Source organism: Anolis carolinensis, chromosome 2, assembly GCF_035594765.1.
Source record: "Anolis carolinensis isolate JA03-04 chromosome 2, rAnoCar3.1.pri, whole genome shotgun sequence".
Lineage (NCBI taxonomy): Eukaryota > Metazoa > Chordata > Lepidosauria > Squamata > Dactyloidae > Anolis > Anolis carolinensis.
In genome coordinates, this window is record NC_085842.1 from 308,499,107 (window position 1) to 308,524,033 (window position 24,927).

Consider the following 24,927-nt stretch of genomic DNA (forward strand, 5'->3'; position numbering starts at 1 on the left):
TTGTTTTTTCAATGAAAATAATATTCAAAAACAAGCTGAAGAAAAATCTTCCCCATTTGCCAACCAAAGCAAACAGCTACAGCTATTCCTAGCATGGAACGGAACACATACTTGCTAGCAAAATAAATGTTAAAGAGCATCTCAGAAAAGGAAGAGTGGGGTGGGATAATGTAGCAACCATAATTCAGTGATAACATAGTTGAAATGTACAGATTCATGTTAAACACCGGAAGTCCTTTCAATTTTGATTTCCCTCATACACGTTCCTTTAAAAAATCAAATATCTTAATTTTAAGTGTGAAGATAGTTTTACTCTCAGATTTCACTCTCTGATTAGCGTTATTCTTATAAGAAATAGAAATTCCTCATCACCTACATCTGGAATCAGATCTCGGATATGAACCAAAACACCAGATAAGCTATGTCTCCAATTTCCAACCCAAGACCCTATGCAGAAGGGTACTATTGTTGATATGTCAGGACTTATCTATAATGATGCCACAGTTGTATAACACCCCTCGCCTTCAAGGCTTAATTGACAGCAGTGTTGGCTTCATTCTGGCACCAAGTTACAAATGTGACTTTATATAAAAGCCATTGGGCTCTAACAGTTTTTGTAAATCTTTAGAGATAAATCATTTAAAACTGTTTTAATATTTTTAGTGTATAAGTGCTTATTATGCTTTTCATTAAGAATGGTTTCTTGCTGTTTTAAGTCTTTATGTTACATTGGTTTTACCTGATCTCCTATGTACTGCCCTGAAATATGAAAACAAATACAGTAGAGTCTAACTTATCCAACATAAACGGGCCGGCAGAACGTTGGATAAGTGAATATGTTGGATAATAAGGAGAGATTAAGAAAAAGCCTATTAAACATCAAAATAGGTTATGATTTTACAAATTAAGCACCAAAACATCATGTTATACAACAAATTTGACAGAAAAAGTAGTTCAATACGCAGTAATGCTATATAGTAATTACTGTATTTACAAATTTAGCACCAAAATATCACGATATATTAAAAACATTGACTACAAAAATGCGTTGGATAATCCAGAACGTTGGATAAGTGAGTGTTGGATAAGTGAGACTCTACTGTATTTAAATACATATAACAATATAATAATTAAAAATCCAGATCCAGAGGAATCAGTTTTATTGTCGGCCCCTGGCTAACTCCAAAACTAAGAACTGAAGGAGAGTGAAATGCATCCAGATACCCATCTCCACAGAGATTATTCCATTATTTTGTCCTCAGAAATCCAATCAATAAAGTACGTTTGTTGACATTTATCGAATGATACCTCCTAAAACCGCATCGCAAACCCTGCCTTACAATAAATGGAATCAAAGATCTATATTTCTAGAAATATCATCAGGCACATACAGTGTCATCAATTGTCATAAACCATGCTGCTGCCCTAGAATTGGAAATGTGCAGCAAACACCAATTTGTTACTGAAGCACCAAGTCCTCAGGGTAACTTCAGTTGGAAATGACAGCTGTCCTGTCAATGAGTGCATGCAGGAATCCTGCTGAGATTCCATTATATATTTGGTGGAATTTCAGCAAAGGTTGTGGCGGATGCTGAGGACATAACTGACCTATGTTTTGTCTGAGGGAAGTTTTGAAATCAAAGAGGGAGTGGAAAATGCAATTAACTATTCAGAAGAATTAAAGTGTGTTTATAGTGAACTAATTCTATACAACAAAGATTGCCTTTTTGAGTTTTAAAGGGTATGAGAGTGATGTCTTAACTTCTTATGCTGTTTTTAGATCACTATAACCTGAGTTCTACTTTTGTATATTGCTGGATAAATTGTTTTAAGGCTAAAAACAATAAACAGTAAATTCAGTGATGTCAATTGCTATCTTTCGAATGCTACTTTATGTGGTATGTAGTATTATTAATTGAAAGCTGCAGACCTGTAACTGATAGCCTTTCCGTAGCGGCTTCTAAAACTGGGACCCCAAGGAAATAGTGCCGGCTGCAATCCAAACTAATTTATGTGCTAATAAAAGAACTGTGTGTACAGTGGGCACTTTTCTTTCTTACTCTTCCCATATTGAAGAGGCAAGCACTATTCCAGAATAATTTCTTTGTTATTTTTTATTTTATTTATTTATAATATTTATACCACGCCTTTCTCTGTGTGCGGACTCAAGGCAGCTTAAAACATAGAGAAAGGCGTGGTATAAATATTATAAATAAATAAAATAAAAAATAACAAAGAAGCCTTTACCTTTACCCCTGACATTAAGTCCAGTCATGTCTGACTCTGGGGGTTGGTGCTCATCTCCATTTCTAAGCTGAAGAGCCGGCGTTGTCCGTAGACACCTCCAAGGTCATGTGGCCTGCATGACTGCATGGAGCGCCGTTTCCTTCCCGCCAGAGCAGTACCTATTGATCTACTCACATTGGCATGTTTTCGAACTGCTAGGTTGGCAGAAGCTGGAGCAACAGCGGGTGCTCACTCCGCTCCCGGAATTTGAACCTGGGACCTTTCGGTCTGCAAGTTCAGCAGCTCAGTGCTTTAACACACTTCACCACCGGGGTTCCTGCTTAAAACATAAAAACATACAAATTCCAACAGTTAAAATGTATGAACAACAGTAAAACATGGTAAAACATACATCAATTAAAACAATAACATTAGAATCCATCCACAGTGAACTTTACAAATGCCCAATACATATGACAGTGTACAATTAATGCAGTTTAGCGTGACTTTAATTGCCATGGCTCAATGCTATGGGATCCTGATACAGTAGAGTCTCACTTATCCAAGCCCCGCTTATCCAAGCCTCTGGATTATCCAAGCTATTTTTGTAGTCAATGTTTTCAATATATCGTGATATTTTGGTGCTAAATTCGTAAATACAGTAATTACAAAATAACATTACTACATATTGAACTACTTTTTCTGTCAAATTTGTTGTATAACATGATGTTTTGGTGCTTAATTTGTAAAATCATAACCTAATTTGATGTTTAATAGGCTTTTCCTTAATCCCTCCTTATAATCCAAGATATTTGTTTATCCAAGCTTCTGCCGGCCCATTTAACTTGGATAAGTGAGACTCTACTGTATTTGTAATAATTCTCTTTGGCAAGAGAAGGTTAAAAACCTTGTAAAACTACAATTCCCATGATTCCATAGCACTGAGCCATTGAGGTTAGTGGAGACAAGCTGCATTAATTCTACAGTGTAGATACACCTTTAGTTGGGACATAGGGTTGTTGTATGTCTTTCAGGCTGTGTTGGGACATAGTTTATGAACGGCTTTCTTCAGGATGACATATGACCCATAATTTGTCTAGTGCAGCTTTATATAATATAAAGCATTCTATAAACATCCCATTCCTCATTGCTGTGAAATTATGACAATTTTGCTGTTCTGGACCCATAGAGCTATATATATGACAGCAAAATAAGCTCACTATCTACTCTAGATCATTACGTATAGATATTAACAACAGAAATAATTTTAAAAATTATTTTAGAAGGAAAATGCCATTAAAAAGATAACATGCAAACCTTCAGTTTCCTATCAATGCAGAATTTTCTCAATGACTCTTATCTCTGCTGGAATTGAACATACATTGTCTGTACTCTCCCCGCTGAGTCATGTGTGGGTGATTGCATATGTAATTATATCAGTGGGCAAACATGGTCCTGGGAAACTGGAGAATTCTGACCAATGGGCATTTGTAATAAAAAATATGAGGGTTTTCACCACCCTCAGCTTCACACAATATTTCTTTGAAAAATGTTCTTCTGCTGACAATCAAAAATAGGAAATAAATTCTAAATGCCTTTTTGAAAAATTCTGCATGGATAAGAGATGTCTAAATTTGCATTTTTTAAAATGAACATGTATGGTGTTTTTCTGCAGAATAATGATAGGTTCTTTGTATTAAAACATTTATACAAGACTGTGTGATATCAGTTCCTTGGTGGCTTAGCTAATGTGCTATAGTACATTTCAAAGACTCTTTGAGGAGTAGTGATAATTTTATTAAGTTTTTCAGCAGATACAGTAGTAACTAAGGTCCATCAGTGTTAGTGCTTTGAGTTTTGCTTAAACATAGACTCCCTCTTCAGAGGAATATAGGTAATGCAAGGAATAGGGTTTCTTCAGGACAAAAGTTGTGGCCATTTAATATATACAATTTCTGTTATATGTATTGAAATAATGTAGTTACCAATTATATTAGAAAGCCAATCAATTTCAAGCAATTAGCTGTGCATAAATGGTTTGCAATATTATACAGTTTTAAATCTGCATCTTGCTTAATAAGGATGGGCTGTTCTGATAATTTAACAATAATGATAATTTAATCTTAAATATATTTTCTCTTAATGTTTTTATGAACGTACAATTACAAATCTAGAGAACTCATACTTCTGTAATTTCACTTAAGGTAAAATAGAAATGAAGCCAAATTGCACTTCTTGCTGCACATCATTTCAGTTTAGTTTTCAAAAAGTATATTCTGGTTGTTGCTCTTGGGCCCAATCCTGCATAGTGTATGTTAAACATCTGCTAAGAAATTTCTTGAATGTTATGCAAGAACTAGTCTTTAACCCATTAATGAACAAGTACTTGTAAAATTATTGTATTGGGTTGAGTGTTTTGATTTCATATGTTATAATTGGAATAAAGTCAACAATGTTTACTCTGAAGAAAAGAACAAGTGAAACAAACAGCAATGGTTTCTAATACAAGAGACTGTTGATCATTTATTATAACCATTAACTGAAAGTGTATAACCATTAGCTGAAATTAGAAGAAACTAGTGTAATTCTGATATTCTGAAATCTTTCGAATAGTACAGAACTTTTTGACTTCTTTACTTGTCTATCTTCTTGTACATCTATATAAAGCACTTTCATCACTATTTTATTAATTTCTACTCCAATGTGTTTTGAACAAAATGATAACATAATGTTGATCCATTCTGATAATTCAAATATCAACTGCATTTGGGCTAACATGCACATTTGATGCTAACCTATCAGCATCATCACCATAGCCTAATTTGAGGACTGATTTGTTCCATTTCATATGCTCAAGTCACACAAGATCAAATACACACCTCTTAATCCACAGGATAAACCAGAATTTTCATGGGATTCTAATAGAAATATACTGGTGTACACAAAAAACAGCATTGTGCATTTCTGATTTTTAAAAGGTTGTCGTTTTCATTTGTAAAAAAAAATGCTTAATTGGGACCACAAAGTCTCCCATGAGAACATACCATAATAACTGGACAGGCTCTTCCATCAGAATCCATCAAGGCTATCCTTTAATTGGCTGCTTGATGTCACTGTTTTCTTGAGTGCCATGGGACGTGCTCCTTGCCAGGATCTCAGTAAAGGATTGTCTTTTGCACCCATTCTTTGCTCCTGTTCCTCTACCAATTAGCATCAAAGATCCAGCTGGGAAATAAAACACTTTCGTTGATAGTTAAGACTTCCTTTTTCTTATTTTTAAAGGTTTTGTTTGCTTGCCTTTTGCATTTCTGAATCCCTACACACAATAGGAATATTTACAGAGATGTTTAGGTATAGTTTGTCCCAATTTGTAATTTGCTTTAAAATTCTTAAGCAAGCTAGCCTAACAGTAATGTTTTTCAAATGAGTTTTACACCACATTTGCAGTAATGTGTTTTACCTCTGAGAAAGTCTACAGACTGTGCAATCTTAAATCAAAAGGTGAATGTCCATTTTGCCTGAGTTGCATCCATCCTTTTGCTGCTCATACTTGGAAATTTCCTTAGGCTTCGGCTGTGTTTCTCTGATCTCTTTGCTTCTCGGTGCTCTTTTTCGGGGAGAGTTCAGCGGTTCGAGTTAATGCTTCTTAAGCAGTCCTCATTTGTTGCCAATGCCACCTTGTGGATTACAAAGGATATTGATTTGCTAAACAAAGTTCCATGTAAATGTGGCTCTTTTATCGCAATCCACACTTTGGCGAGGGCGTGTTAGAGTTCTCAACTGGATCCTTTTGTTTGCTGCATGACACTTCATTTCTCCACTCACAGTTCATTTATGATTCTGATGAGAATGTTTTTCCCCCATCCAGGAAACACACATTTCACTTTTTGACCTAGGAGCATCTGTTAGATTTTTTTCTAAAATACTACTTTGGCATTCTGGAAGTGTTAATGTCTTTCATATCTGTTTAATGCTATTTAGGGATATTTACGATCACCTCTTGGTTACTTGGGGTAAAGTGTGTTGCAATTTTTTTTGAAACAGACAGGAAAGCATTCATATGAGGAAACAGATTGCTTTAAACATGTGCTTCCTGTTACAGTAAAGAGAACAAATTAGTTTTAGCACTGCCTAATGAATGCACAAATGTGTACGTTTAAGCTTTTAAAAGCCTTACATTCATTTCGGGTCTTAACAGAAATGGAGTCTTGCATATCAAGTTACAGCACAGTAAACCTTGAAGGAAGGTACCACATATCTTCTGTCAAAACAGGTTATTTAGAATTTCTTTCTCCAGCGGAGAAAGTTCAGTCCACAAGAGCAGGCTATAGGATTTTATAACAATGGCAACATAAAAGGGAAGCTAATTTAAGGGTCTTAAACAGTGATGTGACTGGTCCATTATTGGTATTACAAGGAGTGAAAATAGGCATGTCTTTTAAAACCAGGCTTATATTATAGCTTTCTCCTCTGTTGTCATAGTTCCTCAATTTCTCCTTTCTCTTTCAGCACATCACATGATTATTCCCTCTATTTAACTCAATTTGTCTTTCCTATTAATTTGTCTTCCTTTCCCACTTCTGAGTACATGATCCATATGGCTCCTTTCAAAGGAGAGTCCACTGAAGCCCTTCTAAGGTTATTTAATTTTTGCAAAGGTTTTCAAAACATATATGTATATATGTGTGTGTGTGTGTGTGTGTGTGTGTGTATGTGTATGTGTATGTGTGTATATATATATATATATATATATATATATATATATATATATATATATATTGACGCAGTGAGGAGAGGATCACCCCTCCAATCTAACTCCCTATTGAACTGGCATGCATGGCACAAAGTAGGTATTCGGTTGTCAGCTTAGCATCGGAGCAGTTTTTTTAAAAAATAGCAGGAACAAAATCATACTGGGACTGGTAGCTGCTAGCTCAACTTGCCAATTTTTGTGGCACTTAGGTTATAATGGGACTATTCATTCCCCTTACACCACCACCACCTCCCTTTCTATCTCTCTCCTTCCTTCCATTTTTGTGAGTTTTCAGGTGGGGGGATATAAGTCATGAAACACCTAAGGACTGCTGATTGAACATTATGATTCAATTGATCAGGATGCTGGTTTCTTTCACATTTCTGTTGTAAATTTTAATAGAACACCTGAAAAGAAAGGGGCATTTATATTAATATGCTGTAGAACATTATGTGGTAACAATGCTTACAAAGGTTAACACTGAAATGCAAACCATTTAATTGTCATTCAGCATTCACCTTTAAGAAAGTACTGGTGTCACTTTTTCCAGCTCTGTGCTGGATTAGAAGAGCTAATATAGAAACAAACTGCATAGGAATTGCTTCCATTTTGTATCTTTTATTGTCTGACTTTCCAGATGCATCTGGAACTGAATTAAAAGGCAATGTTTTTGTCCCTCCCTCTTTCCCACACATATTTCTTTCTCCTTTCCTCTTGTTTTCTGGATCTGATATTTACCAGGTACTTTTAGAAGAGAAAGCAGGGGTGCTCACCATCAAAATATTAGTAAGCCTAGACAGACAATATTATTGTCTTCATTCAAATGAAAAGAGACGGTTTAATTCAGCACTAAGTTGTTCATGTGAGGAACAAACACCCTCCCCTTGTTTTAAAAAAGTCACAGAAAACAATGTCTGTTCCGAAACCTTTGCAAGTTATATGAAATATGTTTACAATCCAGCCTGTTCAGTCTTTATTGCACTTCTCATGCGACTTAGAGAGAATACTGTTTAACCTTTCTTTTACCACATTTCCTCATCAGATTAGCACTTCATTGTCCTTTTCAATATTAAATCAAATATTTTTAACCTTCTCCATGCAACAGGTTTCTAAAAGGCTAAAAGTATGCTGTAGGTTTTCAAAAAAACTTCATTTTTTTCTTACATTTTAAATGTTCTGTTTGTGCAAAATTTTTGAGAATCACCATAAGGGCTTCTTTGCATTTTTAATTTAGTAACTAACATATGAATAAATTTGCATATTAATTAGTTGCAGATTAAATCATGCATACATAATTGCCTCCTTACTGTGTTTAATGTTTGTCAAAATCTCCAGCCTGGTTTGATGGATGTCGTATGAAAGATTACAATTTGATGTACCCTTGGAAGTATTTACACCAATAATGCAGGGTTCTTAATAGCAGAAATCTCTAGTTATATACAGTTACTAACAAACATGTAAGATAGGTGCAGGTCCCTTTTGACTAGGCTTTTTCCTTGCACCAAATCATTTACTATTCATAATCATTAATGCATCTCCTAATTATACAGCATATGTCTGTTAACTATTTCACTGCCACTGTCTGAACTGCAGTATTTGGTGGCTTGTTGGGGGGAGAGGTGTATAATTTGAATAATTCCAACCCATTTTTGGACCATCTATCAGAAATGTTAGTATTTCACAAAGCTTTCTCTGATACGGGATATTTTGTTGATGAGTTTAAAGCATGTTGTGATGTGTTACTTAGGGTCAGGCAATAAGCAAATCTCAGTTAATAGTTGCCCACTGAAAGAAATAAACAAGGGCAAGCCAAGTGCAAAAATCTAGCTATTAGAAACATTTCCAAAGTGATGCTAAATATCTCTGATTTAAATCCTATAAAAGGCAGGATGGTGTTAAAAGCAGGGCTGGATCACATCTGCTTGCAACTACTTTATATGGACAATTAATTTTCTTTCAGAACTGCACCTTGATGGATAGCAATATCTGTATTGTATCATTGCCTTGATGTAAGTAAGCTCAGCTTCCTTATAGATACTTAATCCATCCGATGTAACTTTCAAAAGAAATTTTATAATCGGATCCCATTTGGTTCCACTTCAGCTGTGGAACACGTCGCCCTCCAGGTGTAGCTGGATTGCAACATTCACTACACCTGGTGAACATAGAGCCAGCAATGGGGATCAGAAATCCAGTGAGATCTGGAAATCCATACACTTCCCATACTTGTCTCACAACAACAACAACAACAACAACAACAACTTTATTTCTATTCTGCCCTATCTCACTGAAGGGACTCAGGGCGGAATACAATACACAATGGAAAACATTCAGTGCCTTCCTAAAAACAAACAAATACCAACATAATACCAACATAAAATCCCAGAAAGACCCCACATATAAAAACAACATTAAGAGCTAACATCAAATTAAACCTAACATCAGTGAATTAAACCTAACATCGATAAATTAAACCAGCATAGTCAGACAAAAATTATATAATGGCATAAAATTGAAACAAATGTCCACATTAATTTACAAAAGCCAACTGGAGTTCACAAAGTTGTAAGAGTTGGTTGTGTGGTCTGTGGTGGTAAATTGGGCTGACATAGACTAGCAGAGCCCAGATACAGAATAGTTCTCAACCAGATCACTATTGATAGAGAATGAACATGAAAAATAATCTGTGATAATGCAGAATCTGCATGCTTTTTATTGGCATGTTTTAAATTATGCATATTCTACATTTCTCTCTGGTAGTCACAAAGTTTATCTGTTAAAAGAACCAATTTACTCCAGATTTTAAAATTGCCATGGCCTCAAAGAAGACACATTGGATGGTCTTGTTCTTGTATCTCAACCATTCTCTTCCATCTGTATAAATGAAAACAACAGTAAAACAAGAGGATGGTTGTGAAAATGAACAGAATAAAGACCCTGGTATCAATTACACATCATAATTCTTATATAAAATTCTAAGATGTGTTTCTAAAACATTAACTAGCATACTACATTGATGACAAGCACAGTATTGACTCTTTCAATTTCACTGGCCATTTCCCCTCTCATCCAGGGCGAAGGTGCTATTTCTCCTGTGAAATTGACTGGAGTAGTTAGATAAGGAAATGCTATGAAAGCTCAGAAGACCTGGCTTTATCATATACCCAAGTCTGACAACATAACTTGGTGGTCTCTGTCCATTCTGCAGTAGTGACTCAAATGATACCTTTCTCCCAAAGAGAAAGGTATGCTGTGTCTTTGAACATCACCTCATTTTTTGAGAAACTGAGGTTATAATCTTGATTGTAGGCTTTTCACCCCCATTCTCAGCCTTTTATAAAGCTTTCAATTTAGGAAGTCATGTTTAATGTTCTATACCTTTTAAAACTTCAGGTGTAGTCAATACAACGTACTCATTAAGGGTTAATTTCCAAAATAGAAGTAAAACATTTTGATGTAATGTACTATTTTAACTGTGAGGGCTTAGTGCTGTGGAATCCTGGGCTTTGTAGTTTAGGGAAACACCAACACTCGTTGGCAGATGAGGATAAAGGCATTGTAAAACTACAGCTCCCATGATTCCAAAAGCATTGAGCTATGGCAATCAAAGTGGTGTCAAATCGCATTCATTCTATAGTGTAGATTCATCCATAAATGCCACCTTATTTTACCATTTTGAATTTAAAGCTCCAACTCTTAGTAAACTATAGGTATTTTTCTTTGATACTATAAAAAATGCCCATAGAATTGGAGCTTTACATTCAAAATGGTAAAATTGTGGTTTTTAAAAAATGGTGATTCCACATAGTAATCTGTGTTATATTTGTTGCTTTTGTTACCTTTGTAGTCATCACCACCACCATCGTTATTTGTCACTTTTGTTGCACATCTTATTAATATTGTTGTGTTGTTGTTATTGTTATTAATTCATATCATGCTTTCTCCCCATAAGTTGGACCCAAATAGCTCTCATTTTAAAATAACAATACAATTGAAGACATACAAAAAGTGAATATTAAGATAGAATTAGGTTGTGTACAGGATTAAAACAACTCAAACCTCAAGTTACAATAATAAAATGCAACTCAAAATGATGAAATGGCTATTGAAAACAGTTAAGTTAAAACAACACAGCACCCCCTAGCTTATTCTTTAAATACTTTCTGTTTTAAAAACCTATAAGGGGAAAAAAGATTTTAGCTTGCTAATGAAAGGACATCAAGGAGTGGGTTAATCTGGCCTCCTGAGAAGAAAGTTCAAGAATCCAGGGGCAGCCGCCAAAAAGCTCCTCTCTCGTACTTGCAACATTATTCTTAACTGGTTATTAGCTTGTCTTAAAAATACAGAAAGTACAAGTGTTGATATTTTATTTTGAGTACCATGTATATCAAGGGAGCAGTTCTTAAAATTTGAAGTTTTTACATTTCTAATCTAAGGTTTGTTCCAATGAAAACAATAAAATCCTCCTCATTTGCCTAGAGACATGGAATATGGTGTCATTCATTAGTATGCTGCTTATGATACTCAAGTCAGTTTCAAGACTGACAGGGAAAGTCCTGAAAAATTTGTGGGGCAATTGATGGACTGGATGTAAAGTAATATGTTGATATTTGGTCAAGATATGATAATCAAAATAAGACACAAGTGTCTTTGGTTAGCGCTCCCTTTGAAGGGCCAGGGCGACAGCATATTTGCATACTTGCATCGGCTCTGAGAAGTTGTTTACTTATGTTGATACGTGGATTAAGAAATAGATTTCTTGGAAGGCCTGTGGGACTTTCCTACATGTGAGTAGCTTGTAGCAACCTTAAAAGTAGACTACTACTTTACTTTACTGTCTTTCTCCAAATATGAGAGCTAGGTAACTACTGTTAAAATTTTGGATGGTATAAAAGTTAAAAAAAAAGCAATTAAGGAATCATGAAAAACAATCAAGACAACCCAGCAAGGTAGGATGAAGTTAAATATAAAAAAGGAGGCAATTCAATATTGGCTTCAAAACATAGCTGAGTCATGAACTTAGCTGATAGTCTTGGAACAACCACAGACTTTTGTTGCAGTAGTCATCTACACAGGAGATTAACATAAGAGTGAGCTGACCACCATGGTGTATGAAATATATAAATAAACAGAAAGAGAGAAATAATTCTGTATGAAGCACCCAGCCATTGTAAAAACTGCTAATAAAAATGAAAGATAAAATGATTTCTTTCCCCCTGGAAATAAAAATAGACTTAACACATTTCCCACTTTCATCTTACTAGGACAAATAACACCTTGAGTGTTGTTATTTTTTATTCTTTAAAATTGGACTTTATATTAATGAAAATGAAATAAAAACTGGGCACTATTGCTGAATATCCCTATAGACAGGTTCCTCTAATCAGAGAATAACATGGACTACTTAATACTCACCAGTAATTATCCTCCTGCACAGTGAAACGTAAGAGTTAATCCACAAAAGAATGTTTAAATGCTGTTAAGAGACAGATCTGCAAAAACAAGAGAAGTAGAAGTCTAGGCCAACAAAATTTAGGACAGGCAAAAGCTAGTTCCACCCCTCTTGAATTTTTGCACTAAATTCAACTGTTATTTAACATTACTCCCAGTAACATCTAAAAAAAATAAAATTTGATTTATTTGAAAGCTGTATTATTAAACTGGTTGAAACACATCCAATCTCGTGCCTCTCCTGTCTGATTGACTCTCACCTTTTTATACTACTTGGCATACCGTTGATGGCGCCACATAGGCTCTAACACACTGATTAAAGTTATCTTGTGTAATAATAATAAAGAAATGAGATATTTCCAGTGTGCGGCCCATAGATATATGACAGTTGGGTTTAAAAGTGGTCTTCTGCTTGCTTTTTAAACTTTGGACACCTAATGTTACATCACCATACTTTGTTTAACAGATGAATTCTTCAGGTTAGGAAAAGACCTGCCAAAATCAAAAGAGAATTGTAAAATCTGCAGCCAAAATGCAATATTTGATGAAATTGTTACATATGTAACAATTTACTAAAAATAAGCATTGTTGATCAAGGAAATACTCACCTAATACTAATTCCATTGGACAATATCTATTGACATTTTATTAACTTTATGTTTAGTCATGTTATTTCTACTTCATTTTTCCAGGATTGCCTAATTTATTTTGGTGTGGTTGACGTATAAGGCCCCTCTTAATATGATGGCATGCATATTGTCAGCAGTTTGGTTGGCAGATGTACCAAGCTCTATATTAAATGAAAGGCCTGTTTGCCAGTCAACAGAAAACTAGGCAATGGATTAAGGTTGCATGTCAATGCCACTTTAACTTTCTTTGCACTGTTGGGATGTTAGAAGGAATATATGCTTCCACGTTTAAAGTTCCTCTTGCGTTTTGTAAGCAGCACTGGGAAAAGGAGAGAGTGGCAAATGAATATTTTAAAAATACAGTTTGTTTAAAATAGATTTGACTGTAAATTATATTTTAATGTTGTTTGTGTATGCTTTTGGTTTTCATGAAAGGTGACAGGGTGATAATAAAAAAAGAATGAAATGCATAGAGCATAAAAAGCAGGTGCAATATGAAGAGACAAGTTGTTGCCTTAATAGCTTTTGCAAACACCTATAGCTTGGCTGGTTGTCACCCCGTTCAGCTCTTAACATTTCTGCCAACAATGTTGTTCTGTATCATCAAGCTTTTGCAGTTCCTTTATTTGAGCTTACTAAATCTGGAAAATCAATTCATCTTACTAAAGAAGTGCTGCACAAATTGTCATTTATGAGATCATCCAAGTGCATGATATCTCAAAATATATAAAGCCTTAACATCTTATAATTATGAAATTTTCTTTCATTTTCCCCCAAAGAAATATATGCACTCTAAATAAAATTAAAGATTCTGGTGTAGAGAAGTATGGTAAAACTGCAAGATAAACTTTTTAATGGGATTTGCACCTCTGCTTTGGCAATGCCAGCAGCTCAGGGATGACCCTTCGAGCATATTACATAAAATTATAATTTAAAATGGAATTTGTAACTCTGATTATGTAATTATTATAACATTTATTCTTCAATGTACAGTAAATATATTTATTTAGCTTTCAAATAATCACCATAGCTGCTGTTAGCTATTAAAGTATGTATACATATTTTGAAACCCCTGTATATATGTGCATTTCAGTTTGTAACCACCCTGAATTCTCAAGGGGAGAAAAGGCGGAATATAAATAAATTATTATTATTATTATTATTATTATTATTATTATTATTATTATTATTATTATTAGGCAACAATAACAGAAATTTCACTGAACCTGGGTAGATATGTGGTAACTTGTTAAAAGTTGTGTATCTTTGCAGTAAAATAAATAATGATGTTTGGTGTAATCATGATGTTTCTCTCTAGCAAAAGCTTGAACAATTCATATTTATTTTATTTGAAAGTTGTCAATGGAAAACCAGGGAGCAAAGATACCAAACCATCTCTCAAATGGAATCAGATTTGTGGTCATTCTCAGTTTCTTCATACATTAATCTTAAATGACAAATGCAGCATCTTACATTTTTCTGTCTGCAGATGATACACTACACTGAATAAGGGGAAATGGTGTCATGATTAACCTAGGAAATGCTAAGTGAAGTAGTTCATAATCGTGTGTGTAGCAACGTAGTATATTCCACTTTCCATGTCATGTTGGATAAAAGTTTATATTAACAAAGACTTTTTCTACCCTTGTTGTGTATAAATATATTTATAGGGCTTGAGTGGTTATAAATTGCACCTGATGATTCTTGTTTTATAGTCAGTGATCTAGAAAGTAGTGGGTAAAGGCTTGCTGAATTACAAAGCACTGAATATACGTTATTAATGGTACCTTTTAAAGTTGTATTCACAAGCGATTTAACACACTTTGTTGTAAAGCAATGGGCACATCACTTTTACCAATCCCATTAACTGTTGTGATTCAGGCCCTTTCTACACTGTCATATAAAATTCAGATTATCTGCTTTGAACTGGATTATATGGCAATGTAGACGCATATAATTCAATTCAAAACAGATAATGTGAATTATCTCATTTGCTAATCTGGATTATATGGCAGTGTAGAAGGGGCCTCGGATAGAGTCTTGGGATAGAACTACAATTGCATTCTAACTACAACTTAGTTAGAATGTCGTGTCTGTAATTTATATCTATTAGTTTGGGCCCAGTCCTGTGTGGCTTCAAAAAACAAGCTCACTCCACCTTCCACACAATAGCCTTTGAAATACAGGGTGTTTTAAAAAGAACTCCCTGTTAACCATTTAAATGAAATGGTGAATAGGGAGTTCTTTTTCAAACACCTTGTATATATAGATGGACATCGTATCAGCTTTCAATTTTCTTTTCTCCAGCTTAAACGTATCCAACTTCTATATACAAGGCAGGAAATAATAATTATAATGATGATGATGATGATGATGATGATGATGATGATGGAGGAGGAGGTTGGGAGTGTGCAGGTATGTGTATGTATGTGCCTTCAAGTCTTCTGTCATATTATGTCAAGCCCATGCATTTAATAGTGTTGAGGTTTTTTTAGGAAGGTGGTTCCTTCCTCTAAAATATTGCCTATGACACTTTGTATTTATTAGCAGACTCCTATCAAGTATGAACGAGGACTCAACTGCTTAGTTTCATGATCAGACAGGAACTGTTCCACATAGGGCTGGGTTTCCAGATCCTTGAGACATCTGGGTTATCCTTCTCAGGACATGTTTCAGCCTCCCAAGTGGTCAGTGACAACCTAGATTTCTTTCCATTTTAAACTAGAGCTTGTGTGGCATTTTGCAACCCATAAGCACTTTTTTTGGGGTTTGCTGAACAACAACTTCTGCTTTGATCCTGGAGGTAGGCTGGCAGTCAACACTAAAGTTTGACTGCTGGCCTACTTCCAGTTTTATACCAACTCTAGAACCTTTGTCCATGATGATGCATGGAATTGATCAAACATGATATAAAGAAATCCAGGGGAACAAGGTGTCTTAAATACAAGTGCTTCTGTTTAAAAAATTCTGAATTTTCAAAGAACAAACTCAGTCCTACAGATGTGCTTGGTGCCATAATATGAATTACATTTTTTCCTATGGCTAGTAAACTATTCATATAATATGAAGTAGAGCTATATATTCAATTTGCCTGATTTTCCCTGTCAGCTTCCGGGGAGGGGGCGGGTATAGCTTTACTTCACATTCTGTATAGTTGTAATGTTATTCCTCCAAGAATGAAGCTGATAAATGTCTTGTAAGAGCCATATCATGATTCTTGCACTGTGGTCTGGACTCTGTCTAAACATTTAAGGTGGAAGGTGCTCCTATGTTTTGTCTAAATGGGGTTCTGTTTCTCATGGTAAGAAATAAATCATTCATTCTCACCAATTCTGAGGACTTTACACTTTATCATTGTGTGTGATTTCATAAACAATAGCTCTTCAAAGAGCTATATTTCTTGCAATGTACTTTTACATATTTTGTATTTCTTCCAAGTTCTGAGTTTGGAGGATATAAAAGTTGTCATAATTGTGAATTTTTATATATGCTTGCTTACAAATAAAATGTAGTCATGATAATCCATGAAAAGGCATTTCTTAACTTGCAAATTTATTCAAGCATGTGTTTTGTATGTTTTTATTAAATAATTCAGTGTGGACAGCTTGCAAAATAGTCCATGCCACAAACTGGATTCAGAACATTGGACCCTAACACAGCATCTGTACCTCCTATTGTCCATTTCACTTTATTTTGGTCAAGTCTTACAGCTGACTCTGTTATAAATGTCCCCAAACAAATCATATTCCAAGGCAAAGTACAGTAGAGTCTCACTTATCCAACATTCGCTTATCCAACGTTCTGGATTATCCAATGCATTTTTGTAGTCAATGTTTTCAATACATCATGATATTTTGGTGCTAAATTTGTAAAAACAGTAATTACTATTTAGCATTACTGCATATTGCACTACTTTTTCTGTCAAATTTGTTGTATAACATGATGTTTTGGTGCTTAATTTGTAAAACCATAACCTAATTTGATGTTTAATAGGCTTCTCCTTAATCCCTCCTTATTATCCAACATATTCGCTTATCCAAGCTTCTGCCAGCCCGTTTATGTTGGATACGTGAGACTCTACTGTACTGGTAATTCTAATTCTATTGAATCCAAAGGGCACATATTAGAAATATTCTGATACAGGTGAACTGTTACATTCACTTTGGACTTACCTTTAATAGCACTTGTATTCCTTTTAATATTGGAAGTAGTGCATGTAATTATTATAAAATTATTAAGTATTGATAACATTTCCTATATAATTCAGAGATACAAGACATTGCTCAAAGGCTTTACAAAGTATAAATGGTGGTTAAAGTTGGTAAAGGATTGAAGGGGAAATAAGGCTGGGGTAGTTCAGGAAATGTAGAGGTAAAAGAACAAGCTACACATAATATTTGAATGTGTGTTTTAAAAAACAGCCTTGAGATACTAATCCTTAGTAGAGATATTGGGAGATATGTGCTTTGCTGTAATGTGTCCTACTTGGTACCTTCTTTGAAAACCGCTCATAAATTTCTGTTGGCCCATTGAGTTTCAATCAAATTGCTAACTGGGACTCACCGTAGGGAACATATGTCTCACTTGTTGCAGCCAGTCCTATTGACTGCTAGTGCCTTTCTGAGCGGAATTCAAAAGTGTTAGTTATGCCCTATATTACTTAGCTCCAGGCTTTCTGAATAACCTGTCTGTGCTCTAAGATCTTCAAAAGAAGACTTTCCGTCCCACCACCTTCATAGCCATGCCTGATCAAAACATGGAGACCTTCTTGGAGAAGGTTCCCAGGGTTTGGAACTCCATAAGGAGGCTAAGATGTTTTCTGTTCTTCAATCATCAAGTGAAATCTGTTCTATCCCATCCAACTTTTAGGGACTTTTAAGTGGGTTTAATTTTACTTACTTCTGTTTTTAAAATACTTTTAATTTTGTGCACATTGTAATTGTATTTCAACAATAACTTTTTGTATCCTTTCACTCTGAGTCTCTTTTGAAGGAAAAAAGCAGTATATAAATAAACATCATCATGTTTTTGTAAGCATTTCTAAATAATATCTAAAAAGTTGAAATATAAAGGAAGTAATAGCAACAAAAAGGAAAGCAACCAGAACTTACATCCTTTAATAGTTTCCAGTGTCCCAGCCACTGGGGATACTGGGAATGTTTGCTGATAGCCCTCCCTTTTTTCTAAACAAGCATTCCGAACTGATCTAGCCATTCTATTCATGTCCCATGCCCGCACCTAGTTTTACTCATTCATTGGAAATGTAAAGATTCAGTCAGCAGTTAGCATACCAGGACCCAGTGAAGGAAAATACTTTACCTAGGTCCTCCTAGGACCTCAAGATATATAGATATCCTTGTTTTTTAGGAAGAGATGTGTATTCCCCAAGACTGTGGAATGACCTGCCAGAAAGATTTGACAGCTAAATCATCTGTTGGAATTTATGACACAATAGAAGACCCATGTCTTCTGGCAAGCCTACCAAGTCAATTTTAAATTATGAATCTTAATCTGCATATAATCAGTGGGTTTTAACTTATGTTTTAACTCTGGGTATTGGAGCCCTTGGTGGCTCAATGGGTTAATCCCTTGTGCCAGTAGGCCTGCTAAGTGCTGACTGAAAGATCAGCGGTTTGAATCCGGGGAGTGATGTGAGCTCCCCTCTGTTAGCTCAAGCTCCCCATGCGGCAACATGAGAGAAGCCTCCCACAGGATGGCAAACCATCAACCATCCAGGCGTCCCCTGGGTAATGTCCTTGCAGATGGCCAATTTGCTCACACCAGAAGCGACTTGCAGTTTCTCAAGTCTCCTGAAACAAAAAAACCCTCTGTGTATCTTATTGTAAATCTTTAAATAGTGTTTTATCTCTTATTTTAATGATGATGTATCCTGCCTCGAGCTACAGGGAAAGACAGATAATAAATTGTTGTTGTTGTTGTTTTGTTGTTGTTGTTGTTGTTGTTGTTGTTGTTGTTGTTGTTAAATATGCACTTGAAAGTCATTCTGTTCTGTATAAAATTTGTTTTAGTTTGCATTATTATCATCATCCTCCCCTGTCTAGCTTACACAAGAGTAGCTCACACATCTAGCCTGCAAAGTAGATACTAGGATCGATTTGGGAGGGAAGTGTAGGCAAGTTGGTGATCTGCATTGGTGGAATTAGAATAACTGTCAGAAATCAAACTCTGCTGTATGTTTTGTGTGGATGAACAGATAGAGATATAGACTAATTAATTGTAAAGCATGAGAATATTACACAGTTTTATATACATAGTGATATATTATATAAAGAAGTGTTTATAACATAGCTGCACTAGAATGTAACGACTCCTATTGGGGCAATTTGATTTGGAATAACCAGGGATGTGGCTTTGTAGCAATCTGTATTAATACCAGCTTTTTGGATCAACAAAATGTAGCTTAACAACTGCTTTTGCCTGGCTCAGTGAAAATCCCTAAAGTAGTTACGTTGTGTCCAGATGAAAAATTGACAGTACTGTATTAGGAGATTAAAACACCAGAATATCATTTATTTATTTATTTATTTATTTTATTAAAAAGCTGTTTCTTGTCACATAACTATTTCTTATTTTTAGCCGCTTGCTTTTTTTTTTAATTAAAAGCATCTTATTATCCCCGAACTGTAATTTAGAATGGACTGGTAAAGATACATCTTCCGTTGGTTAGATCACTATATCAGATTTCATCTATTTTGTTGTTGTGTTGTTTGGAAAGAGAAATAACATTTCAAACTACTTACTTTTACTATTGAACAGATTCATAGTAGCTCTAAATTTTAACTACTGATCTTTAGCATGATTACTAAGACAGAAAACTTAAACTGCTAGATAAAGAACAGAATAGGTTTATTTGTCATTGTGCTATTCCACAACGAAATTACATGCCTTCCCACAGTAGTCCATGATCTTGTCACATCTCGAATAGACTACTATATGTAGACTCTACGTGGGGTTGTTTTCGGAAACTGTTCAGAAGCTCCAAGTAGTCTAAGGGATGGCAGCCAGATTGCTCACTGGAACAGCCTACAGGAGCACACAACCCCCCTATTATGTCAGCTCCACTAACTGCCAGTCTGCTACCAAGTACAGTTCAAAGTGACTATAAAGCCCTAAATGGTTCTGGCTCAATTTATCTGCTTGAACGTATATCTCCCTATGAAGCATTAAGATCTGTCGGGGAAGCCCTGCTCTCGGTCCCACCCCCTCCTAAGCATAACCGGTGGGAAGAAGAGACGGGACCTTCTTAGTAGTGGCCTCTCAGCTGTGGAACTCCTGAGGGGCCACCACTCCTGAGGATATCAGTGATATCAGACTGGCCCCCTCCCTCATGGTTTTCAGGAAAAGAGTGAAGACCTGGTTATGGGATCAGGCATTAGGATAATGCAATAGAGAACTAGCATAACTGTAGCAACTCAAATGACAATTTCTGGATTAGGCATCATGGTTTTTAATAATTTTATAGTATTTATATGTTTTTATTTGTTTATTTGAGATAGAGTGGGATATAGTAATTTTATTTATTTATTTATTTACAGTATTTATATTCCGCCCTTCTCACCCTGAAGGGGACTCAGGGCAGATCACATTATATACATATAGGGCAAACGTTCAATGCCCATTTACACATAGAACCAAGACAGAAACAGACGCAGAGGCAATTTAACCTTCTCCTGAGGGGATGTTCAATTCTGGCCACAGGGGAGCAGCTGCTTCATCATCCACTGTGACAGCACTTCCTCATTCCAACATCGTAAATTAGTTAAATTTGCTTCCCCACTTTATAAGTGGTACCTTATTTCCTACTTGATAGATGCAACTATCTTTCGGGTTACTAGGTCAGCAATGAGCAGGGGCTATTTTTTAATTTTTTAATTGACGGGTGCTCACCCTTCCACGGGCTGGCCTCAAACTCATGACCTCATGGTCAGAGTGATTTATTGCAGCAGGCTGCTCACCACCCTGCGCACCACAGCATAGGCTACTTTATAGTAAGTAAATAAATAAATTCCATTGCACACACATTCCTCCACACCACCACCACCGCTGCACAGCCCCCAATGCCACATCAATGCAAAACCACAGAGTTTAATAATAATAATAATAATAATAATAATAATAATAATAATAATAATAATTTGATTCCGTAGCCCACTTGTTGATGGATGTCCAGAATCAGCAGCATCCACTGCGGTCCTTTTTATCCTGGGCGATGACCGAGCCAGTATAGACTTCGTTTTGGTTTGATTCTCCATAATGCTAATGGGTTAGGTGCTCTTAGTTCTGCTCCTCAGCTGAGGCCTCTCTGGCTTGGTTGGACTTGCCGGTAGTTACACTACCACCAGCTCAGTCCTCAGTCATCATTGGAGCAGTTAAAGATTGAACTTCAAAGACTCTGGCAAATAATAATAAACTCTAATTATATTCCTCCCTATTTCCCTGAGGGGATAACAGGTACATATATAACAAATGTTCAATGCCATTATACAATAGACAAACAGAGGCAAGGCTTCTGTTACAGTTCCTTCAGTCTGTTTGTCCTTCTCTCTATCACCCTGTACTGTCTGCATGATGGCAATAATTCATAAAAGAATATGCCGGGTGAGATGGATCCCCAAAAATGCTCTGAGCTTTCTGAAGGCAGCAGAAATTATAAAGTTCTTCCAAAGAGGGGAGAGGGCAACCAATGATTTGCTGTGCAAAAGTGGTGACCCTTTGGAGCTCCTTCCTATCTGCCACAGTGCAGCTACCAAAACCATGTGTAGATGCAGTAGGTTAGGACACTATAGCAAAGAGGTAGAAAGCCACCAGCAGTTTTTCATTCAGTTGGTGGTTCCTTAGGAGTCTCGGGTAGTATAGGCTCTGCTGGGCCCTCTTCGCCAATGCTACCATATGAACGTGGCCCTAGGTCAGATCCTCCTTCACAGTGACAGCCAGGAACTTAAAACTGGCCACCTGCTCCACATGGTCTGCATTTATGACTAAGGGCTGCATTTCTGGTCTGTTCTTCCTATAATCCACTATGAGCGCCTTGGTCTTGTTGATATTAATAACCAGATTATTGTCCCTGCACCACGATAGCAGCCGATCCACCTCATCCCAATAGGCATACTCATCCCTCTCAAAGATAAGTCCTTTAAAGAGGTTAGGTAATCTGTGTTACATCTTGGGGTAAACCCAAATATCCTAAACGGTTGCACAAGATCCTGTCTCATCTTGGATGCTAAGTTAGTGCATAGAAAGGAGACTACCAATGAATACTAGCCACTGTAGGTTATGTCTCAGGGAAAGGAGCTGGCAACATCACCTCTGAGTGTTCCTTGCCTAAGAAAATCTTATGAAATTCACAAGGCTGCCAAATTCGCAAGGCTGGGATAACAATCCAAAACTCTCTTCTTCTTTTGTTTTTTTTTTTTTAAAAAGAAAGTCTCTAGCCTCTGTTAGTGGTGGAACTTTATGAACCTTTTGGAGCCTCAAAGGTTTCTTGGATTTTAGTGACCTTCAGACTTATCCTACTCCTTTGTCATATTTTCTTCATCGCTGTGGTTACTGTTCATCCATCCCAAAGTATCTGTGTTCTTTACCCATCTGAACTGGCACTATTGTCCTTCTGATGAACCTTCGTTCATGCTGGTTCCTGGAATACAGCCAGAGTGTGCTTAAAATGACAGAAGCAAGTTAAGAGCTGGAGTTTGCAGTGAAGGTATGACTGTAATTCAAAGAGATATGTACTACACTCTAGTGACTTCTAAAAGGTACTACAGTTTTGGGGCCCTGGACCATCAGAGACTTTTCATGAGAAATAATAGAGAGTGATATATGTATGGATAGCTGGTGCCAACTGGAGTTACTTGAGAAGCAGCACCAATACAATTCTCTGCTGCAGAACTGTGACTGTATTAATACCCCAGAAAGCTCATCCCTAACTTAAATGCTCATAGCCTGTGCACACATAGAGAATCAGCAATATAGACAAGTTAAATGAGAAATTTTGCAAGGAGAAAGTGAAAGCTTCACGAGGAATACTTTTAAAAAAGTAGATTTTCAATTGGGTTCTGAACAGTGTGGAAGATGCTATATGTGGTGTACTACTCATTGATTTCCCAAAGTGTTGTCTGTTTCTCATTATTTGAAAAGTGATGCGTTAGTAATCCATATTTTTTATTACAACTTAAGTATCCCTTAGCCAAAATGTATTTGAGCAGAAGTATACACATAGCCTGAAGATAATTGTATACACATTGTTTTCAATAATTTGGTGCATGATACAAGGTTTGCATATATTGAAAAATGAGAAGGCAAAGGTGTCACTTTCTCAGCTGCCCATGTAGACAATTTTGTAGAATTTTGGATTTTGGAATTCCAAATAAGGGGTCCTCATATCCTTAATCTCTGCACAACTGTTGATTAACTTCCTAACCACCCAACCAAAGGTGAAAGAGAAAGCTTCCCAAATGGTACACCCAAGAATAGGGCACCTTTTGCACAATTGACTACTTTTAAAACCATTGGTTAGACCTGTGGTTCTCAACCTGTGGATCCCGGCCGGGTGTTTTGGCCTACAACTCCAAGAAATCCCAGCCAGTTTACTAGCTGTTAGAATTTCTGGGAGTTGAAGGCCAAAACATCTGGGGACCCACAGGTTGAGAAGCACTGGGTTAGACTATGAACCACACTTGTGCAACCTAAAAAGGTTCAAGCACTTACGTAATTATTTTATACTAGCCCAGACCACCCAAAGCATTCTGGCCTAAGTTCAGGGCATGGTCCTGAGTAGGAGGTGTGGATCTGGTAGACCATCCCACTGGATGGTTATGTAACTTGATCACCTGTATAGAACAGCCTTTCCCAATCTGGTGCCCTCCAGTTGTTTTGAGCTACAGTGTCCTACTTTCACTATAGTGGCTGGGGTTGATGGGAATTGAAATCTAAAACATGTGGTGTGGTGAGTGCTTCATTGGGCATGACTATTTACTTATGAATTACTAATCTGTTTGATGTGAATCCCACCCTTAAAAATATATAGGAATCTATATTTATTTATCTACTGAATCAAGTATTGCTGAATGGGGAGTTTTATCTAGAGCAGGCATGGTCAAACTTCAGTCCTCCAGGTGTTTTGGACTTCAACTCCCACAATTCCTAACTGCTGGTGGGCTGTTAGGAATAGTGGGAGTTGAAGTCCAAAACACCTGAAGGGCCGAAGTTTGACCATGCCTGTTCTAGAAGAACAGGACAGAATAGGAACCTAAAAGACATGAAGCAAAAGTGCTTCTCATACATTTTTGTTATCACTGAAATAATATCAGTTTCTTATTAAGCAGTACAGGCCGTCCCTGGGTTACAAACATCTGAGTTACAAAAACCCATAGTAAAGAATGGGGGTGATACAACAGGAAGTGAGAAAAATCTGCCCCTCGGAAGAGAAATTCACTCTTGAAAGAATTATCATGGGGAAAAGGTGTCTCCACTGAAGCTTTCTCACCAACCCTTGTTTCCACAACAAGCCAAATTTTTCAAAATCCAATTCTCACAGGGACAGAGAATGAGGTGAAATCTTCTGAACAGGGGCAGAGACAGCAAAGCAAACACCACAGGGGTGTTAACCCTTCCCTATGCTATCGAAAGCTTGAAACATATGTATTTTGGGCTGGACTTACACTTAAAAATGTACCTGTTCTGACTTACAAACTAATTCAACTCAAGAACAAACCTACAGAACCTATGATGGTGAAGCTGTTGTTTGTTTAGAAACCTCAGGAATTTCTAGTTTCACTTACAAATGTTCATTGCCCCACTTGCCAAAAGCAACCTAAGCTTACAATGTAGTGACTTTGGGGCCTCGAAGAC

At 36.4% G+C, this 24,927-nt stretch overlaps 1 protein-coding gene across 22 annotated transcripts in view; it reads left to right on the forward strand.

Annotated features, from left to right (window-relative positions):
* The window catches only part of tcf4 (transcription factor 4), a 378,409-nt gene that overhangs the window by 246,479 nt on the left and 107,003 nt on the right, over nucleotides 1–24,927 (forward strand). The gene's annotated exons all lie outside the window — the stretch shown is intronic.